Source organism: Phyllostomus discolor, chromosome 1 (genome assembly GCF_004126475.2).
Source record: "Phyllostomus discolor isolate MPI-MPIP mPhyDis1 chromosome 1, mPhyDis1.pri.v3, whole genome shotgun sequence".
Classification (NCBI taxonomy): Eukaryota; Metazoa; Chordata; class Mammalia; order Chiroptera; family Phyllostomidae; genus Phyllostomus; species Phyllostomus discolor.
The window spans coordinates 194,158,760-194,179,500 of record NC_040903.2 but is presented as its reverse complement, the minus strand read 5'-3'; the positions used below and the strand labels follow the sequence as shown (position 1 = coordinate 194,179,500).

Sequence of the window (20,741 nt, the reverse complement as noted above, 5' to 3'; positions counted from 1 at the left end):
TAGCATTTTTTTTGCAAAAGTAAAAAATTGGAAGCAGGCTAATGTCTACCAATATAAAAAATACGTGAAAAACTTAAGCAGCTACAACAGAATGAGAAGGATTTATGTACACTAACATGGCAGGATCTAAGACATGATGTCAAGTTAAAAAAATGCAAAACATAAAGCATGACTATGTTTAGACAACCAAAAATAACTTATGTTACATGCATACATATTTATGCACTTAAATTTATACACAAAAAATCGAAAGTATGCAACCAATGACCTCTGGGCTTTACTCTCCATAATTCTGTTATGTGACTATTTCAGTGAGACTGTATTCATACAACGCAGTCACACCTCAGTACTCATTGGCTTCAGACCACGTCAAACCCAATACCCATCGAGGTCTGACAACAAAGAAGTGTTGCAGTACCCAGTGCTCGCCCGGGCCTCGTCACACTGCCTTGCACTTGTAAGCAGTCACGCCGCCTCCCCACAGGAGAAAATGCTTCATCACTCATCACTTGCTCCCCACTCGTCAGTTTCCCAAAATGAATTAATGACGAGTACCAAGGTACCAGTGTATTTGTGCAATTTATGAACCCCAAGCAAAGTTAGCTGATAAATACTTTAGGCTAAAATCAAGGAAAAATAAGTTTTAGAAAACACTATATAGTTTATAAAAGGATTTTGTAATCTTTTAAATAAATGCTTGAGCACATTACCTAATTCAATCCCTACAATAAGCTTCTAGAACTTAAGATCACATCCTCACTTTAAAAGCAAGAACAGACTCAAGTATTCACCAATTCACAAGTAACAAATGCAGGGCCCAAATGGAAACACGGTCTCCTGGCTCTAGATTCAGCGCTCTGGTCTTCAGGCTGCGATGCCCCCACAAACTAGAAATGCTGGATCGACACCACGGCTCTCTGAATCTCCACAGTGCGCCTCTCTCTTCACGTGAAAGTTCATAGTGCAGGCTTGCTTGGTGAGGTATGAGCACATTTATTAGAAGCTCCCCAGGTTATTCTAAGGTGCAGCTTGGCTAAGACCACAACTTTAAGACTTAATATCTTTATCCGATAAAAAATAAGATATAAAAATCACTTGTGCTAGGGACAATACTTCACAGAGTTGAAATGAGGGATGAATGTTACATGGCAAAGCCTCTTATACTCAATGAACGCCTTACAAACGTAAAGGAACTATTACTTACTCATTCAAACATGTACCACAACTTATATGGCCAGGCACGTGCTTGGGATGGAGAGGAGGGGCACTGCCCTCAAGAAGCTGGGAAGCGACCACGGCCTCAAATTACTAGTGAGTGAGCAGCCGGGAACCAGAGCAGCAGCACGAAGACGTGCTGGCCAGCCCAGCCTTGGGCCCGAAGGTGCACAGGGGTGATGGTGAGAAGAGGGCTTAGGAAGCCCTGTATGGAGGAGACCTCAGGCTAGATCTTGGCACTCACATCACACCCAGGCACGTATATTCAGGACAGCCAGGGGTTCTCAGAGAGAGGTGTCAGGGCCCTGGAGGTACCTGAGACCTTCTCAGGGGGTCTGTGAGGTTAAAACTATTTTAATACTACTACTAAGATACACTGCCACCAAAAACTGTAGAAACAACCCAAACTCCCTCCGGCTGGTAAATAGACAAACTGTAGTATAGTCACACACTGGAATAAGACTCAGCAACAAAAAGGATCAAGTTAGTGATACACACAACAGCATGAATGAATCTCAGATGCATTATGTTAAATGAGAGAAGCCAGACTCAAAAGGCTACAGGCTGTATTATTCCATTTACGACATTCGGGCGAAAGCAAAACCAGAGGGCCAGAAAATAGGTCAGAGGGTGCTGAGGCTAAGGGTAGGGGAACATTTTGGAGTAAGGGAAATGCTCTATTAACTTCACTGTGGTTACACAGCCACATGTTTGTCAAAACCCAGAGAAGACCTGTACACTGAAAAGGGTAGGTTCCACTTTATATGTCATGCCTCAATAAAACAAACTTTTAAAAATAATACCATGCCATTTGCCCTTTTTACTCTTACTTCCTCTTAAGTATATGTTCTCCAAAAGCTGCATGACGGTGATGATGTCATCACTCTGCACTAAGGAAATGTAAGCTTGTATATTCTCATGCTTTGAAGTTTTCTCTGTTGTAATTTCTAATATAGTAAATAGTGAAGAATATAATCAACCTAAACAAAAACTCTCTCGTGGCTTCCATAATTTAACAATATAAAGAGTTTCTGAGACCAAAAGGTTTGAGAATCACTGCTATAGATAATGGGCAAGCCCTGAAGTATCCTAAGCAGAGAATAACAAGACCCAACTTTACAAAGAATGGTACCAGGAAACTGTTAAGAATTTCTACGAAGTTCTGATTAAGGCTGATCCCAGCCTGCGCCGGAAGAAACTATGTCCACACATCATCTGTACTGTGTTATGAGTCCCAAGCCAGTTTCTCCCAAGCCAGCTGTCTCTTTGTTGATGTGCTGCTGATGTTTTGCAGACTAAAGCCTGTTAATTGATAATATAGTTAGGAAACTAAATCTGCTACAAAAGGCATCTTACAATGCACTACTAATAAGTTATTTCTGAAATTTTAATTGATTTTGAGAGAGAGAAAGGAAGCAGGAAGAGAAAGAGAGAAACATCAGTTTGTTGTTCTACTTATTTATGCATTCATTGGTAGTTTCTTGCATGTGCCCTGATTGGGAATTGAACCCCTAACCCTGGCATATATGAATGACGCCTTAACCAACTGAGCTAATTGCCACAGCCCCTCTTCAAACAATGCCAGTAATTTAAAACTGAGTTTCACATATTTTAAAATTAGAAAATCACCATCCTAAAGAGGTATAAAAACAAATTTAGATTCAATACCTCAAAATCAATTAGGAAAATTAGGTAATTGCTTTAAAAGCTAATATATTACTTTTCTGAAATGTGCTTTCATTTGTATCCAGAAACACTATGACAATCCCAACTCAGCACAATTTTTTTCTGTGCAATCAATGTGGGGTTTGGGGGGATCTACATTGCGGGGTTTGGTTTTTGCAAGGGTGGAGGCATAGGCTTTTTTGGAGGTTGGCTGTGGGAGAGGGAGTGCTTGGGTTTGGTCTGCACAGTTCCCTCTCCTCCTGGGGAAACTCCACTTCTAAGCACTAACCCTGTGAACTGCACACTGTTTGAGTACATTTTCTCTAATCCTCTCAGGCCCAGAACTGTTACAAGTACTTTGGGATGTCACAAAAGTAGCAATATTAACCTTAAAACCACCCATGTTAAAGACATAGATGGATGGGTGGGTGGGTGGATGGGTAGATGGACAGACAGACGGATAGACAGATAGGCAAATGATAAATCAATTCATCAGCCTGGGAAGGAAATGGCAGATATTAAAAGAAAGAATGATTTCCTTTCCCTAAAAAAAAAACAAAACACTTAAACACAGTTTTACAAGCCACTTTAAATGGGAGGGTGGGCGTGTTTGTGTGTGTGTATTAACTGCCACCACAGATTGCTTCTCTAAATGTTTTAAGTAACCAACCCCATTAACACCTCTTAAGTAATCCCCAACGTGTGAAAACCTACCTGGAGAATTCAATTTGCCATCTTTGAAAAAAGATTCACCTATACTTTTATTCATGTGAAAGAAGGTAAGGGTAAGTCTAGACTTCTGCCAAAGTAGCTGTGTATTATTTAAAGTAAAATTAGATCCTTACCTGAAAGTACAGTCCTTTTGATCTACTTCTTATAAAAATATCTTGGAAATCAGGTTACAGTCAGTACTACAGGAGATTCAAATTTGAAACTGAACCTATGGATTGAAAAGAGGGGAATGATTAATTTGAAATACATGCACAATGAAGATAAAACATCAATCTGATCAAAGATGAAATTTCCGTACACTTGTTAAAGCCAAATGGTTTCTGCAGGAAACCTGTTTTCTGTGACTCAAATCCAAAATGGAAAACGTGGGTGGTTCTTCCTGTCTTACTATTAAGAGTCAGCCAATTGGCTGATGAAGTTTTCACACAAATGAAGCTCAAACTCTAGCCTTCCATCTGCTCTAATATTGTCATACCTTAGCAAAATAAAAGAGGAATAAAGGCTTTCTTCAGCCTCACAACAAGTCTTTTTTCTATTTTATTTATTTGTTTTAAGACAGGGGAAGGAAGGGAGAAAGGGAGGGAGAGAAACATCAATGCACAAGAGAAACATCAATCGGTTGCCTCTCGCATGCCCTACTGGGGCCCCGACCCACAATCCAGGCATGTGCCCTGACCAGGAATCGAACCGGCAACCTTTTGGTTTGCAGGACGATGCCCAACCCACCGACCCACACAAATCATGCTCACAGTAAGTCTTTAATGGCTTATTCTATCTAGACCATATCTGAGCAAACTGCCAAGTTCTTCAAAACTTCCAATCCAGAAGACATAAAAAATAATGAGAGCAAAATCACAAAAGAATTCTCTGACTTTCACGCTATGATTTCTAAAAAATGAGAAGTGAATCTCTTTGGGGTACTAAGCTACAATAACAACGCGACTGTGGAGCAGGGGCTTCCAGCTCAGTCGTCTTAACCACAGCTGCACTTCAGCATTTGTCAAGACGTGCCTGTCAGCACACTCCATACATTAACTTCTAAACATGACTCTGCCAGATTGGGGTAAGACTCCAATAATTCAGTAGGGTACATCTGCCTCTCCACCTAGAGCTAGTACACCAGCTGGTGAGATGCGGACTTAACTGAAAACACACACAACGGAACGCCTTCCAGGAGAAAAGACCACAGGTAGACGATACCAGCACGGTAAAACGATCGTGTACAGTAAGTCCTCCCTTAGTGTCATCAATAGGTTCTGCAACTTTAAGTGAAATGGCATATAATGAAACCAGTTTTGCCACAGGCTGTTACAAATAAAAGTTAAGTTATAACAGGACATTATGAGAGGACCTGCTGCATACACATCTGCCGAGGCCTCCTTACATTTACGTCTACAATCAACAAAAAGCCTGCAATCACGAGGCAATAAAAAATTAGATGGCTACGTCCAACATGAGTACTAGGACTCCAAGTGGCAAACTGCTCAGGGGTAGCAACTGTCCATTACCTAAAGACCCCAGGCCTAACATGAAATTCCCCCTCGTCTTAGGAGGTTGCCTCAACAATGCTAAGAGGGTCACAGAGTCACCCTGCTTGGCAGCGGAGGACCTTTCATAAGCCACCAGTGACCGCTCAGCAAGCTTCTGCATGATTCCTCTGGTAGCCACGCAGGAGAACCCACTGACCAGACTACAGCAAGGGGCACTAGTGACCGGACCAGTCATCTCAAAGGAGTGCTTTGTGTAGAGACAATGAAATTTGAAATACGCACAACAGTTTGTATGTTTAAGTTTTAGAAATTATGTTTTTGGAGCCACTAAGTGGGTCTTGAGCAAATACAGACCATAGCGTTCCGAGCTGGAAGAGACCTCAGTATCTCACTTAACCACTGTGAAACCTTCATTTTACACACAATGTTAAGTCAAAATCTCCTGACTGCCAGCTTAGTGTTCTTCCTAGACAGCCTGGTCTCTAATCAATATTTTGGAGCATATTAAAATGAAGTCACTACTCAGCTGCATGATAAATCTCATTTAACCGTGTACTACAAGAGAACAATTTAGATAAAAGATTCGAGTATCCTCTGCTGAGGAAGGGGCAGGGTGGGGATTGGCTGTCTTTCTCCATACAAGTATGGTCTAATTTCATGGTCAGGAAAAAGTATGCACAAATTCTATAGACAAATCATCTCTCTCTTTTTTTTACACAATCACTTCCAAATTACTACCTCTAGCGAAAAGATACAAAGACACAGTATCTTAGTTCATTTATACAGAATGTTGAAATGACAAAGACAGTAATGCTTTCTTCTCAAATTGAGGTTTAAAATATTTTCTACATAAGATATTTTCACTGTACTATAACTAATTCCTTCTAATGTAATATATTTAACATCAAAACAGTTCAAGTAGATTTAGTTCCCTGTTATTTTCTTTAATAAAACTCTGATTTCTTTTTAAACATTTCTAGGACAACAACCTAAGGTGATTTTTCTTTTTTGGCTTTCTTTATTAGGTTTGATAGAAAGGGATGTAATCAAATAGGATATGACACATTCAAGGCGAGTAATGTGCTGTTTCCCAATACCCAGACAGCAATGTGCCACCTTTGAACACAATTTTCCTGCCACTGTCTGTGTAGCCACCCACAACCAGGGAGCGACCTGTGCTTTCAGAGAAGTTGACAGAGCTCTGGGGACTGAGACCTGGCAGCAAGCAGAAACCTGTGGCCAGGGAAGAAACAGTCACTCACTGATGAGAGCGGTGCACAAATGTCAGCACACAGCGGAATCACCTGGGCTCCCACCCCAGCCCCTCCGATTCAACGGGATTGGGGGGGACAGGGGAAAGAGGGTGCGAGAATTTGTACTCCTAACATGTGTCTCGGTAATCCTGGTCTTCCATTCAGTTCACTTCCTCAAACTCTAAATGACAGTTCCTCAAACAAGCACATTTTTTGTAAACAAACAAAAAAAACATGCTTATAAGCATAAGAAGAGAAGGCCATAAATAATTTCTATAGAATGAAATATCTGCATGAATTTTTAAATTTTTTAAGGTAAAACATAAATCTATACATAAATTTATCATTGTTCCCTGGATTATCTTGAAAGGCAGGTTTATACATGCCTCTCCTATTAAGAATACTTCAGTAAACGTTTGTGACAAAAATTAGTAGCAATTCTGCCATGAACTATAGGTATGTCATTCAAGCTTTGGTCTTAACACCTCCCTAAAATGCTGAGTATCACCCTTTTTTCCCTTGAATTCTAAAAGTCAAATATATCTTTAAGTAATAAAATTAGCCTTTATAAACTGTATTATACCCTAGAACTTACTCGGAAACTATCTCCAGCTTCGCTAAATGAAAATTTTAGGACATTACAGACTGTAATTGCATGAAATGTACCTCCTTGTCTCATGTCTCAGATTTTCCAAACAGGTTCCAAACACACTCTCCCATCTGAATGGCTCTGCCAAAGCATTTTTCCATTCTGCAGAGACCCCGGTTCCTGCCTCTGCCCTCCCTGACACTCTCAACCCTGTTTGTTTTTGCCACAATGTAGAAAGTAAAAATAAATGAGCAAGTGGAAAAAAAGAAAATGAAAACCTAAATTGTTTAAAACCAGCTAATGTTCAAGTCTGTATTTCAAAAACTCTGTTTTTATCATTTAGTAATCTAGACCTGAATATCTAAAGAATGTGTTCTTTAGTAATCTAGATTTTTTTTAAATATTTTATTTATTTATTTTTTAGAGAGGGAAGGGAGGGAGATAGAGAGAGAGAGAGAGAGAGAAACATCAATGTGCGGTTGCTGGGGGTTATGGCCTGCAACCCAGGAATGTACCCTGGCTGGGAATCGAACCTGGGACACTTTGGTTCCCAGCCCGCGCTCAATCCACTGAGCTATGCCAGCCAGGGCTGTAATCTAGATTTTAATAGCTAAAGAATGTGTTCCACTGATAATATCTGAAAATGTTACGATTTTTTAAAAATCTGAATCCAAGTTCCCTTTTGACTGCCAAAAAAGCAAGGGGGTTCCAGAATACTGTATATAATACAACTTAACACTTATCTTCTTTATATTCCAATTGATGAGTCTGCCATCCTCAATGAGTTCATGAATAAAGACCCACTAGGGTTGAGAATCTATGTCTCTGCTGTAGGAATCCTAAAGAGAACCTGCGTTTGCCAAGTTCGCTCACTTAACACTGATTTACTGCATATCCAGTACAGGGCAGGCACTCTGCTCCTCACGCTAAGGCTACACAAACTGAGAAAAGCCTCCCTTTATGGAGCTTGTCACCTGGAAGGGACACACCACACACAATAAACATCAGTATATAAATTATACGGGACATACACACATAATGATAGAGGGAATATGTGCTATTAAAAAAAAAAGGCCAGATGGCAGAGTAAGGGGATTCAGGAATGAATGGAGGGGGGGAGGGGGCTACGGTCTTCGACAGAACAGGTCAGGGGGCCACACACAGCAAAGGCGGGTCTGGGCAAAGAGTGGGAGGAGGTGGCAAACGAGCCAGATTGAAGTTTCCCGGTAACTCTGACCTCGTGCTGACTATGTACATAATGACGAATGCCTTCCACAGAGCGCTGTGTACGGCACATTCACGAACAGCCCAGAAGAGGAACAGAAGAGAGCTGCGGACAAGCCCCCTGCATGCGCGCGGCTGGGTCTACTGGGTGAAACTCACACCTTCGACCAGATAGGCTCGTTGTGTGTTCTCCCCAAGTGTGGTTTTGAACAAAATTCTTACTTCTGTGATTCATTTTCCTTATAGCTCAAGAGCAAATTTCCAAGTATTCACTTGACACATACAAGTTTTACGATTTCAAAAGCATGCTGTAATGAGCATCTGTTATTCAAGGGACTCGAAACTTCTGATCCATTCTCACCACAGGGTAATAGTTCCCTACTGAGTAAAAGCCCACCTTCCCGTGTAGACTTTAAAAAAGAAACAAATGAACAAATCAGAGATGGGAGGATTACGTGTCCTGCCTCCCCACCCTTTAGCACAGGGAAACTTACGAATTCTGTTCTGGCAACCAGACACACCACAGGGGACTCCTTAAGAACAGAGCTACCTGGGGAAAGAAGCAAGATGGCCGAGTACGGGGCATCCAGTCTGCTGGCAGACAAAAGCAGAGAGACCCTGGCCCTGGCTTCCTGCTGTGCAGCACTCTGGCCTCGGCGGGGGCGGCAGCCCCTCGGAGGGCCAGTCCCACAGTGCGGCACTGGCAACCACTCCCTTGCTTCAGCCCCGCTGATGATCTGCTAAGCTGTCTACCACCCTTAATAAACCCCTTTGTGCTTGCACGATCTACAATATAATAGATCTTAGTGTCTGTAACTGAAAACCCTGGCCGGTCCACGTAGCACATATTCCTTTCATTATCTCACATACAAGCGCCGGGACTGAAAGAAACGAGGGATACACAGGACATTCCACTGTAAGTCAAGAGTTCTTTGTTTCGAGCCAGGGCTCAAATCCACCATCAACACGTCCAACCTTTCCTTCTAGGTACTTTCTCATAAATTTCATCACCTCTGCCGTGCGAGGAGAAGAAAACGATTTTTGCCTAACTAATTTTCTATCAGTAAAGAGTCTGATGACAGTAACTTGGCAAGATATTTGAGAACGGAATACAATAAACATCACTTTTTCTCCGGCCCGAGCTTACGGAGAACGCTGTAGTGTTAGGTGTCAGAGAACATTCCCAAACTGCAGACAAGGTGATCTCATGCTGTGTCTGGATGCCAAAGTGGTCGGCGCCCTGTGCCAAGGCCCCACTGGGTTCACAAAGCAGCAGTGAACTTTTCACTTATTTTCTCCCATCCCTCAGGGCGAGACAGTCAAGTTAAAACCAGAGACACATCAGGTAACTGAAATATGACAAAGTCACCTAACCCCAAAAGCAGACTCGAAATGCTAAGAAGTGATTACGCATGTTAAAAGTTCTCTTCTTGAGAGAAAGACATTAGTAAGTCCCATAGAACCAGTTGGCCAGGATGGGAAAGCGGTTAATAATACTGTTCTTTAACATAGTCACAGATTTTCACAAAGGACATCGGATATCTCTGAATAATCGAATTACTCTGTACTAACAAACTGCACAAAATAGTTCTCAAGTAATACTCAAAGGCAACACTTTTACACAGAGATCACTTACACACTTCTGAAGCCAATTAATGACACTGATACTCATTGAGAAGGCGTCCCAACGCTCCGCCAAACAGAAGATGGGTATTCAATCCAAAGGAAAGTGCAAGTATGCCTCAGCGGAGGTTTCAAGACCAGTGTGCTTGTGAGTGCCAACCAGGCCCTGGGTCACAGGCACTCACCTCCACCTTTGTGACCACAGTTCCACTTTTCCCTTCTGCTGCCCTGAGTGGCTTTTACCAAACACGTTTTAGTACACTTTGCTTTTCTTTAATATTTTTATTTTATTGATTACAGAAAGGGGAGGAAGGGAGAGAGAGAGACAGTGAGACATCAATTTGTTGTTCCACTTATTTATTCATTCACTAGTTGATCCTTGTAGGTGCCCTGACCAGGGATCCAATCTGCAACCTTGGTGTAATTGAACGATGTTTTAAGCAACTGACTGCCCACCAGGGGGGTTTGCAGTCACTTGAATATCTGCAGGTTAAAACATAACTATATTTGTCCCTAAAGACAAGGCAAGGCAATTTGCTAAAGAAAACTTTGCACTGGGCTACTTCAAAACAAACTTTTAGAAACAATAATTTAATAGAGCCTGTGAGCAAAGAAGTTACTAAGATGCGTGTCGGCCTTACTATGACTGCACGTGTGCCATATGTGCTCCGTGGAGGCATCTGGCTGGCTCTCTCTCTTTAAGAAATGAAGTATTCCAGGGCTAGAAATGACACATGGCCTACTCTGAAGCTTTTTATGGTTTCTCATGTTTAGACTCTAACCTCAATCAATCTCACTGAAAGTTTCAGGATGGATATGATGCTCATTTGTTAACAGTAACGAAAAAAGGATACCTAATGCTACCCATCAGTGATTCCCAAAGCTGTTCTACAAAACAATACTGGCATTTGTATACCCTCAGAGGAATGAGAAAAAAAGAACCTGTTCACGAGTATTTCATAAAGCTAAATGTATCCAATTTAAAGAGCTGCCTTTTATTCTGAGATTATGTCCTTTCCATTTTTTTTTAATTTCTATGGTAGTCAAATGGTCTTTTATAAAATGCTGACATTTTCTGAGTTACATGCATAAAGTGCAAAGGTTTGGGTACAATTAACTCCAGATCTTCTTTGCCTTTCCTGTTTCCCACATCCCAACTCCCCTCCTTCCAGTCACTCAGGCAAACAGCAACAGTAAATGAAATAAAACCTAATGCCATTCTTGACTTCTCTCTTTCACACCCTGTGGATGGCAGTTACAGACACGAGCAGAGCAAGGACAATGGGCCGGGTACAGAAGGTCACCGGGGTGGAAAGCCCCAGGAGCCTAGCAAAGGGCAAACTAGGGAAACAACGACCTTGCCCCCAGGATAACCTTTCCTCCCCTAGCACATTGCTGGTCAGGGGTTCAGTCTCCGCCCTGACCTTTCTTCCCCCTGCCCGTCATTAGTCATGTGGTAGACAACCTTAGAAGAGGAACAAGGAGCCAAGGGGAACAGTGGCCTCCTGCAACTCCCACTTGGGCCCTGGCACGACCACTCCCTTAGGCATTGAACCCTGGGGGGTAATAGCTAGGCTTCAGCGGTGTTTCAGCTCCAGGCCCAGAAAAGAAGCAAAATCAGACAATCGATGCGATGGCTGACATCAGGACCTGCGGCACTGACTGATGACCCCCTGCCCTGGCACCAACCGATCTGTAGAGACCATGACCATGAAAGGACACACCTGGAAAGCTGATGAGTATTCCATTGGGATCTGCCTCTGGGCCTCCAGATAAGAAGGATGCCCGCAAGAAGGAGGACCCGGTGGGGCTCTCTCCCTGGAGCATGCCCCTGCCATTCCCCACCCCCTTCCCCCAGCCACATTTTCTTTGCCTCTCTTTCTCCAAAGCTCCAAGGGCCCCTTTTTTTTTTGCCTCTGTAACTTGTTTCCTGAGCTTATTTCTTCTACGGCTCACCTCTTCTACCTCTGTGACTTTCTAAATAAAATTTTCCTTATATTTGAGTCTTGACTCTGAATTCTTTCTTAGCTGCAACTCAAGTATGGAGGTTGCTGAACCCAGGTCTGGTCTGACGCCACCAACCCCTCTGCCAGGCCCTGAGCGTATCCTGTCAGTCTCACTCTCCAAACCTATCCGTAGTCGACCACTTCTCACCAGCACAATGAAGAAACAGAACACTTCCATTCAAAAAGTGGAATCAAGTGGCCAGTACTCATGAAAAGGTGCTCAACTGCATTAGTCTTCAGAGAAATGCAAATTAAAGCCACAATGGAATATTTCTACACACCCACCAAAACAGCTAAGGCAAATGGCAGGCAACACCAAGTGTTGCCAAGAACATGGAGCTCTCATAGGTCACTGATGGATGTATAAACTGACACAGCACCTTGGAACACTGTTTCTCGGTGTCTGCTGAAGTGAATACACACACACCCCAGGACCCAGCAAGTCCACCCCTAATGAAGTCCCCTTAGAGGTCTGTCTGCACCAAAAAGGCACACGCTGGGGCGTCCACGGCAGCGCCACTCACCAGTCAGAAACAGGACGCGACTGTGGTGTCATCACACCTCAGAATGCTCCACAGCAACAAAATAAGTAACCCGCAGATACTTGTGAGAACATGAATGGACCTCACAAACACAACGCTGGGGGAACGAAGCCAGAAACAAACTATTATGCATAATCACGTTAGCATAAAGCTCACAAAGTGGCCCCAAACACTAAGCTGTGGTGTTAATGGTGAAGGGGTGAAGCTTTGACCGGGCCTTCTGAGGGGCTGGCGGTATCCGTGTCGTAATCTGAGCCTGATTACACGAATATATTCATTTTGTGAAAATGTGTCCCACTGCACACTGTGCTCTCTGCACCTCTCCGTGTGTTTGTAAAACCTAATCCATGCTGTTAGAGGTCACAAGAATGGTCACTATAAAGGCAGAAGCAGGGCTAGCGACCACAGGACGACAACATGGGGTCCTGGGGGGCTGGTGATGTCCTCCCCTTGACCCCGAGTGGTGAGGGCACCTGTGTACTCGTTTTCTGGTAATGTGCTGAGCTGTACAGTCATCATTTGTGTACTTGACATGTGTAGCACCTCTAAGAGTTTTTTTAATCACTGTAATTTCAGGTTTTTTCCTACAAGCCACAGGTCATTGTAGGTGTAACCTCTCAAACGTCCATAGCTGATCGGCCTCTTGTTTGTTCCCGGGCCCACTATGTGCCCGTCTCCACTCTGTGCGCCACCGAAAATCTGGCTTCCTGAACAAGTTAAAAAAAACAACCCACAGAATTGGAGAAAATGTTTGCAAATCACATCTCTGATCAAAGATTTGTATCTAGGGCATATAAACAACTCTTACACTGAATAATAAAAACACTAATTTTTGAAAGCAAAGAGAATCTGAAGAGACATTTCTCCAAAGAAGATGTACAAATAACCAATAAACACATGAAAAGAGGCTCAGCATTATTAGTCATTAAGGACATGCAAATCAGCCAGATGGGAGGGGTTTAGAGGACGGATAAAAATAGGGAAGGGAGTAAGATGTGCAAACTGCCGGTTGTGAAAACAGCCAAGGGGATGTGAAGCACAGCCTAGGAAATACAGTCAACCACACTGTACGGACTGTGTGTGGTGTCAGATGGAAACTAGACTTACGGGGTGATCACTTCATACGTTACATAAACGTGTAATCACTATGTTGTACATCTGGAACTAACGTGTCAACTGCACTTGTAAAAAATAAATTATTAAAAAAGGATAATTTATTTCAAAGTTATTTGAAAATTTATGTTTTAAAAAAAGGAAATGCAAATCAAATGAGACACTGCTTCACACCCATTAGGAGAGCTCAAATGAAAAGCCAGCACAAGTGTGGGCAAGGATGTGGACAGACTGAAACTCCATACATTGCTAGTGGGGATGTAACAGAAGATTGCTGCTTTGGAAAACAATACGACAGTTCCTCAAAAAGTCAAACACAGAGTTACTACACAAGCCAGCAATCCTGCTCGTATGTACTTGTATATACCCAGGAGAAATGAAAACGTGTGCACACAAACTCTTGTACATGAATAGAAGCATTATTCTTAATACCCAGAAAGTGAAAACCACCCAAATGTCCATCATCTTGTAGATAAACATGTTACATATCCATACAACAGAGTATTACTCAGCAATAAAAATGAAGGACTTGATACACGTATGAACTTTGAAGACATCACACACTGAGTGAAAGAAGCAAGTCACAAAAGGACACATATTATCTGATCCCATTTGTATGAAACACCCAGAATAGGCAAATCTATAGGGACAGAAAGTGCATTAGTGGTTACTTAACTCTGAGGGGAGGGGAAGGGGAAGTGAGGGCTAAAGGGCATGTAGTTTCTTTCTGAGGCGATGAGCACATCCCAAAACTGACTGTGGTGATGGCTGCACATAGCTGTGAGTACACGAAAAATACTGAATTATACATTTTAGATGGACTAACTATATGGTATGTGAATTACATATATCTATAAAGCTACTATTATTTTTTATTTTTAATATATAATCTTTATTATATTTTTCCCATTACCATTTAGTCCCTTTATACGCCCCTCCTCCCAGCCATCACCACCCTGTGGTCCATGCCCGTGAATCTGGCTTCTCCTGCAATGGCCCTAAAAGTTGTGCTGCCTTCCTCAGAGGTGGGCCCCACGTTCGCTTATGAGTATGACCTGAAATTGCACAATCATAATTTTTGTTTCTCGAAGGTTCCCACCCACCTAGACGAAACCATACTCCTTTTTATACTGTTGCTGGCCTTGAAGGTATACTATCTTCTCTGAGCTCTGTGAAATCTCTTTCTACAAATCTCGGCCATAAGATACTCTCTTCCATGGTAAGGAAACCCCAAGATGAAACAGCCACTTTCATCCAGAGTTCTCAGCATGAATCAGTTAGTCACAATTCCCACCTTTATTCCAAAGCTAGAATTTCCAATAAGCCAGATGTCTCCATTTACAGGGCTGCAATTTCCACAAATATACAGGTAGTTAAAACGCACTATTTATAGGCTGCCTTATTCCTGTGCCAGCTTTGAATTTATACATATTTATTCAGGGACTCACTGAAGGTTAGGCTCTGGGAATACAAAGTTGCAAAAGACACAGTCCTGGCGTGAAGGTCTCATAGGAGAAGCAAATGCAGCAAAATAATTTTAATATATTTTGACAAAGCTCCCCCAGCTTCCCTCTACCCTGGCACTTAAAAAGTACGTTGTAATCTTTGTAACTTATCTGTCAACTTGGCTTCCTCTCATGAGGACGGATGCTCCCTTTGGGTCCCAAGACTAACAATGCCCTGAACAGAGGAGAGAGCTTCAACCAGCTGTCAACTGAACTGTTTGTGAATGTGCGAGTATGCAAGGAGAACCAGGTTCCTCCCACTAGCCACCTACCCTGCCCTCTTTACCTCTGCTCACTGTTACACACCCCAGCCACGCCTGGCCACAGTACATTCCTTGCTGAGGCTGGCAGGTAGCACATTAAGACTGGAAAGTACCCAAGTAGATCCCTCCCTCTGCTCCCTTCCCTCTTCCCCCTCTCAGCTCTTAGCTTTCCTACCCCTAGCTTTCTGCCATCTGACACCCAGGGAAAATGTCCAGGATGACCTTTCAAAGAGGGCTTCCGATGAGATGGGATTCACTGTATACGCAGACGGGCTTCATCTTACAAATCCCAAGAACCCACCACGACAACCCAAACGAAGTTTATCATTCACTTCAAGGAAAACCGAAAAGCTGCGAGGCTTGTCAGAAGGAAGGGCGGGTCGTTGACACCTACTGGACCTCTATTACAGGCTGCGTGCTGGGCGCTGTGCGTGCTGCCACGCCACCAGCACCAGAAGCGCTCCCACCTCCTGGAACTGAATCCACACTGTGGGAAGGGCGTCACACACAGTGTCTCATTTCATGGTGACAATAGCCTGGTGAGATAAGCATCATCACTGTCCCTGTCTTTAAGAAGAAGACAGGGAGGAAGGAGTTGCTTGAGGTCACACTAGCAGGCCGGAACCCAGGTCTCTGATCCCAAAGCCTGCCACTTACTATGTCACCCAGACAAGCAACTTAGCCTCTGAATCCATTTTTTCAATCTAAACTAGAAAAACGAGGAAAAGCCCTTTCTCAAATGCTCACTATGGAAACAAATGAGACAATATACAAAATAAAAGAGAAAAAAAAGTACTAGTACATAACAGACCCTCAAAACTAAAATTGTTTCTTTTCTTCCTTCTGTCATGAACTCTCCAGTGCATGTGGTTCCTTAAACCGCAGACACGCAGTGGCCACACTGTAATCTGTAAACCATCTCTCATATCCCGTCCTAAAGGGCGGGCTCTGTCTTACTCATCTAGAATAGAGTAAAATGAAATTAATGTTTGAGAGAAGCAACTGGAATGCCAACCACCATTTCACAAGGTTCAGAACACGACGCACTGGAAAACCGAAACTATGCACAGAGCACCTCAGATCAGTGCTGCTGCTGGTTTGGCTCCCAGCATCTTCCCACGCCCCCCCCCCCCCATGAGGAATCCCAGACTCCCCTCCCTCGAGCTGCCACCGTAGATGCTGCAGTCCCCCACGGAGCATGCACTGCTGTCTGCCAGGAGCCTCATTTCTCCTCTCCATCAAATGTCACCCGAAAGCCCTCTTTCATGGGGCAGACCTCTGTGTTTTGCTTATTTCTAGAAGCCACTTTTAAAAGACAGGAAACATGAAAATGTTAATGGTGATGGTATTCCTTGGGTGATAGGAGGATGGAAGACTTTTTTCTTCTTCTCCAGACTCTCTATATTTCCCAAATTTTCCACAAAGCCTTAGCAATGTGTTTATGATAATAAAAAGAAAGTAGACAATATATTTCAAGTATTGCCTTCGTCTCCTACTGGACATTTTCCTCTATTCTTCCCAAGTTCCCCAATGAGCCAGAAACATCTTGAGAATAGCACTGCTAAATTTTCTGCACAAAACTCGGCACAGCCCCTCATCCACAGCAGATGCCTGGCACAAAACAGCTCAGTAAGTCTTTGTTGGGTGAATGACAAATATTAGGTAATACTTAAAAATGGGCTTTGCCAGCCAAAGGCAGGTAGACCAAGGAGAGAATGGGGCATGCCCTTAATGGACTTGGATTATTTCAATTGTACATCACTGTTAAAAAGAGAGCTTTCAAACAATCAAAGCAGTTAAACCTGAAGACCAGGCGAGCTGCTCAAGGTGATTCATTGCTGCAGTGGTCAACCAAGAACAGGACGGTGAACAAACCTAAGGACTGTGTGCTCCTTGCTCTAACGAGGGCACCCAGAATTGAATTCTTTATACAGCCTCCGAGCTCTCTGCCCCATTAGAAGGCGCATTTTGGCCCTGGTCAGCCACCAAAGTTTAACAATACTCTTTAAAATTAATCTCTGTTCTTAAGATTAAATAATAAGCCTGAATACTAAAGCAAGCAGGGGATTAAGATAAAACCACCCCAACCATGTTATCACGCCACCAAAAATCCTTATCTAATAAGCCAAAGCAGAAAATCTTGAGGATTTATTTAAGGAAAGAGAAGTCTCAAACGCTGGGTTTGGGGAAATGACCGGTGCACAGAGCTTAAGAAGGGTATAATGGATTCACTAAAACTACAAAGCTTACAATTCAGGAGAAAAGTTAAAGCAGTAAAAACGTCTCCTTTTTCACCATGATCTAAGTCAGGGGTGTCAAACTCATTTTCACCGGGGGCCACATCAGCCTTGCAGTTGCCTTCAAAGGACCGTATGTAACTTTAGGACTGTATAAATGCTCCTTAACAGTTAAGAAACAAGGTGCCGGGCTGGATAAAACAAGGTGAAGGGCCGAGTTCGGCCCACGGGCCTTGTGTTTGCCACCTGTGCTCTAAGTGAACTTTTATAAGTGACTTCAATTCTGTTGGATGAATTGAATACGTTTGCTAGAAGCACACTTGATTGCCAAGATTGATCTTACACCTGTTTTGTGTTTTCAATTAACTTCAGTTCATTAATCTCTCCTTAAAAATCTATATATTTCTAATAGGCTTCCAGACTCTTAAAACACTAATTTCAAAACGAAGCGGATGCTGAGCTGATGACAGCATGATCATTTTAGGGCCACAGCCAGAACTCAGTGACAGGACAATGTCCCAGCAGAACCCAGGCTGCAAGATGAGAAAGAAAGTACGTGCCCCAAAATAAAAATTTCTCACATTTCCTGTCTTGCCTTCAGTTGGGAAGTAAAGTAAAAGTGTTCTTACCAGGAAAAAAAATTCTGTGGTTATTACACCCTCTGTGAAGATTTATGTTTATTTCATCAGAACTATAAATATTTACATTTCACCTAGCAATTTGTAGTAGAAACACCTGCAACTGCAGGCCTTGAACTTCTCCAACACATGTGGGCCCGCTGCAAGGCTGATTCCCAGATTTCTGTTAAGATGGTCAGAGAGAACATTCAGTGACAGCCATGACCTTGACTCCCCTGGAGGTCAGAAAATCAAATACAGTATCCAAGAATTTGCTCTAGTAGTCTTCCTCTCCTTCACCTCCTAAGTTTACTCACCTGCCACTTAATTTTTCTTAGTAAAGCCAACAGTAAGAGGTGAGAGAAATGAAAAGAAATGGTGTCACTCCTGTGCAAGCCCTGGAAAAACGTGAACAGATGGGAGTCTGAAAGCTGGGCAAGTGACTAACCTTCCTTAGCTCCAGTTTCATTGTCAGGTAAATGCTGGCATCTATTTCCCAGGAGTTTCATAAGGACAAAACGAAATGGTATAAAAAAGAAAACTAGCACAGAATTAATTATCGGTAAAGTTCAGCGAAAGACATTTACGAGCCTTATGAACTGAGCACTCTGGAGGTCACCTTGACAGGCCCAAGTCCGGCACCTGGTACAGGGGAAACATGCCAAGTGGGTCACGTGCCAGTTCCGGGAAATCCTGATCATCACTGAAAATAGAAGAAAAACAGTTCCTGACTCTCCTCCATGGCTCCACATGGATGAGTGATAAACTGCACACCCAGCTTTAAAAATCTACCAGGCTTTCATTAGAGAAATGGGTGGAGAGCTTCTATCATCAGTGTGGCACAGCGTTTAAAGCAAATTACCAGTTAACCAACAGGGTGATGGTCACTGCTACCCTATTATATGCAGACAGGCTTTCTGGCATTCCAAACAATAAGATATATTCTATGCACACAGTTAAAACAGGAATGCCACTACCCTAGTCCCAACAGATGACTGCACTGGACCATTACTCAGCTCAGTACCTGCTGCAATGCATGTTAATATAGGAAGAAATTCTACAGCAGGAACTCAACATCCTGGCTCCCAGCCAGAGTCCTAGTGTCTATCTTGCAGCTTGTCATAAAGACTGGCAGTAATGTGACATGAAGTGCCTGGCACACTACATACTCAATAAATAATAGTCCACGTTAATCTTATTACTAGGAAGCAACAAAAATCAAAAGGCTGAACCTGCCACGAAGCAACTGTAGACAGAGTGGCTCCTTTTCAATCAAGAAATTAAGGTGTGTGACAACAACAAAGAACACGAGTGACAAGCCTTACAACAATGAGTAAACCAGTAAACAGCAGGTCTGCCGCCCAAGAATAAATGCCAACATGCCCATTCCTCTGGGGCAAATAAACCCACGAAATGAGAAATGGTCCCTATCTTCCAAGAATCCCCATCTACCTAGCCAGAAACCACGTGATTTTACCTGTCTTCTTCACTCCCCCCTTGACTCCAGCTCCTTTGAAGACAAAGCCCACAACTTCCCATTGTCGCGCACGCGGGCACTCGATAAATCTGGTAAACAGATGAGTTCCCAAGCAGGGTTTCACAGACTGCTTAATCTAAGCTTCCCAAACACTGAGGACCTGTGTGCCTGAAACGCTCCCCAGGTGGCACTGACACTCTCTGGAGTCTGAGAAGCACTGACGTCACTGAGCCCCCATGGACGATCTGAACGCCCCTCACTACGACCGCGTCCAGCACGACCAAGCCCCTGCACGCCTGCCACACCTGCACACGACTCTACTAGAAAATCTCTTTCTGGTGCTCATTCAAGTATCTGTATTTATTCATTGTCCTACCCCGTGGATCCAAGGAGACAAAGGTAATTTCACCTCCTTCCATATGACAGATTTTCAAGTCTTCCGACAGTGGATGATTTCCCTTCTGAGTTTTTTCCAGGTTAAACATTCTTGATGAACCAAGTGTTAATTATTTTTTTATATATTTATTTATTTTTAGAGCGATGGGAAGGGAGGGAGAAAGAGAGGGAGAGAAACATCTATGTGAGAGAGATACATCAATCAGTTGCCTCTCACATACCCCCAACAGGGGACCTGGCCCACAACCCAGGCACGTGCCCTAAGTGGGAATCCAACCAGCAACCTTTTGGTTTGCAGGCCAGCACTCAATCCACTGAGCCACACCAGCCAGGTCATGCATTAATTATTAAATGCTAAGCTTTTTAAGCACACAACACAGTGCAACAGCATTTCAGAAAAGGGAGAAATTCAAGTGCGTTATAAAAACCAGAAAGCTATCAGTGAAGGAGGTGGAACTTGAAGAATGAGAAAGGCACAGATAAAACTAGAGTTCGGGAGCTGGTACTGCATCAGAGGGGATATGGAGACAAGACAACGATAAGGGGCATCACATGCAGGGAAGTGGATAAGAGATAAAGCTATGAGTGAGGAACTTAGTAGATTTCACAAACTATTTTAATGGATAAAACTAAAACTGATAATGAACAAAGGCTCAACGGAAGTCACAACAGTTGGGCAGAGAAGAGAGCAGCGGCCCAGCACAGGAAGGCAGAGGCACAGTCCTGAAAAGGCCAAAGAAATCAGATACACTGGGAAGGAGAGACCCAAGAGAAATGTCACAAAAGCAAGCAGC

The 20,741-nt window shown here is 43.1% G+C and overlaps 1 protein-coding gene across 10 annotated transcripts in view; it reads right to left on the bottom strand.

The window, feature by feature from the left end:
* Positions 1-20,741, bottom strand: part of SIPA1L1 (signal induced proliferation associated 1 like 1) — a 421,848-nt gene that overhangs the window by 290,148 nt on the left and 110,959 nt on the right. For all 10 annotated transcript variants that reach the window (XM_036011668.1, XM_036011659.1, XM_036011652.1 and 7 more), the window contains one exon: positions 3,726-3,820. The gene's annotated coding sequence lies outside the window, so the exon portion shown is untranslated. The remainder of the gene's footprint in view (positions 1-3,725; positions 3,821-20,741) is intronic.